This window comes from Ovis aries, chromosome 23, assembly GCF_016772045.2.
Source record: "Ovis aries strain OAR_USU_Benz2616 breed Rambouillet chromosome 23, ARS-UI_Ramb_v3.0, whole genome shotgun sequence".
Taxonomy (NCBI): domain Eukaryota; kingdom Metazoa; phylum Chordata; class Mammalia; order Artiodactyla; family Bovidae; genus Ovis; species Ovis aries.
Window position 1 is genome coordinate 12,620,322 of NC_056076.1, and position 2,524 is coordinate 12,622,845.

A 2,524-nucleotide genomic window follows, 5' to 3' on the forward strand; every position below is an offset into this window, starting at 1 on the left:
CAGACAGAAGAGCAAAGTAGATGCATGTTGAGCAACGTGGATATGGATCTGATAGACATAATGCTGAGTAACAGTAACCTTTTAAAAAGAACAGAACGTGATAATTGACCCAATAGCTTTATATAAGTTGTAAACACATGAACACAGAATATGCATCTTTAGAAAAGCATGTACAAACAAAGACAATAGAATAATTTGCTAATCTTGGAAAACGGGAATAAAAGTTGCTAATATTGATAAATGCAATGGCACCCCACTCCAGTACTCTAGCCTGGAAAATCCCATGGGCGGAGGAGCCTGATAGGCTGCAGTCCGTGGGGTCGCTAAGAGTCGGACACGACTGAGCAACTTCACTTTCACTTTTCACTTTCCTGCACTGGAGAAGGAAATGGAAACCCAGTGTTCTTGTCTGGAGAATCCCAGGGACTGGGGAACCTGGCGGGCTGCTGTCTATGGGGTCGCATAGAGTCGGACGCGACTAAAGCGACTTAGCAGCAGCAGCAGCAATGATAAATGGAATGAATAAGTTATTGCAGGTAAATAATTCAATGAATGGAGGAAATTTCTTGGGCAAATGATGATACCGTGCCTTGAACTCACCTTCTGCATTTGACCGGAAAAAATTAAAACATAAAATTTGAATGGAAAAGAAGGGGTTGAGGAATCTCTGTCTCCCAGATTCAGGTCATATGGTTTGAGGTGTAAAGAGGAGTAGGGGAGGGTATGTGTTTGCAATGCTTTAATTTTTAATGCTTACTTTTGAATTATGTTGTTCTTAAATGGCTTCTCAGGGAGGCCTGGCGTGCTGCGATTCATGGGGTCGCAAAGAGTCGGACACGACTGAGTGACTGAACTGAACTGAACTGAAATGGCTTCTTAAATATAACATTATATTTTAACAAAAACAATAATAGCAGTCTACAAAGACAAACAAAAAGCAAGTAAGACCTTAAGCACTTATACACAAATTCATTTCTTTTTTAAATTAAATTTAATTTTTTTTATTTTATTGGAGTACAGTTGATTTAAAAATGTTACATTAGTTTTAGGTATACAACAAAGTGATTCAGTTATGCATGTACACATAATCATTCTTTTTCAGATTACTTACCCACATAGGTTTGTCATAGAATATTGAGTAGAGTTCCCTATGCTATACAGTAGGTCCTTGTTGGTTGTCTATTTTATATATAGCAGCACAAAGTCATGTCTAATCTCAGTTTGTTTTGTAAACTAGTCTTACGTTTTGAATAAACACTCCCCTTCTATGACATTAATTGCTTTTGAAAAATACAGAATTTTCTCACAATGCATACATAAATAGGAAATTATCATTAATCTTAGATGTTTTCACAGAATTTTGACAAATTTGCTTTTTATCATTTTTATAAAAATGCACTTCCTACACAAGTTTGGGCATTAGACCACACCATTTTCAATAACAGAAAAATTATGGAAATTCTGCATACTGGTTTACTTTCTTATTTCTTGAAGCAGACACCCTAGTATCTTCCATATTGTAACTATTCAAGCAATGTGTAATGAGTTGATTTGAATGAATTTTAGTCATGATAAGTAATTTGTTTTAAATAAATTTGGGAACATACTACTTTATTCAGAAATAATAAAAGTGTTTCATTTAAATTTTTTCTCAAATGCATCATATTTTTTATTAATTTCTGAGGTACTTTTTCTCTAATGTTTAATGCTATTTTTTTTCATTCAAGTTACTTTCAGTCAGAAAGATGGAATGCTATAATTGTTCACCAAAATGAAAAGAAATGAGATGTATCAAGGGCAGAGAACATTCCTGTCCACTGAAATGAGAGTTACTGATTTTACAAGGAAGATTGCTCTACCCCTTAAACATGATTATTGTTATTACTGAGATTTAGGCCTTAGGCCATAGGGAAAATATTTATCAATGAGTTTTCAGACCTTTATAGTTCTGTTTTCTTCTGTGAATATCTTGGCAGAATCCTCTGGGAGCAAAACATTTGAAAGAATAGGTTCAATGAGAATGACAAATTCTCACAGTTACATATATGAAGTCTAAAAAATAAAGAAAGTGGGAAAAAAAATACAGTTTCTGCCAAGCTACAGTTCAGAATTGTTCCTCCATTATGATGAAGGAGGATGTTTAATCAACTTTGGTAATGAAACAGTTGTTACCAGATAAAGTATAAAAATGTTTATACTTAGAATGCAAAATTTGAGTAGTATACCAAATATGCATGGCCTGATGATATTTCTTCAATACCTCTATCTTCTTTGTCTCTCTCTCTCTTTTCCTTTCTAATACATGTAGACAATATCTTTGTCTGTTCAGTTCAGTTCAGTTCAGTTCAGTCGCTCAGTCGTGTCCAACTCTTTGCGACCCCATGAATTGCAGCACGCCAGCCTCCCTGTCCATCACCAACTCCCAGAGTTCACTCAGACTCATGTTCATCGAGTCAATGATGCCATCCAGCCATCTCATCCTCGGTCGTCCCCTTCTCCTCCTGCCCCCAATCCCTCCCAGCAT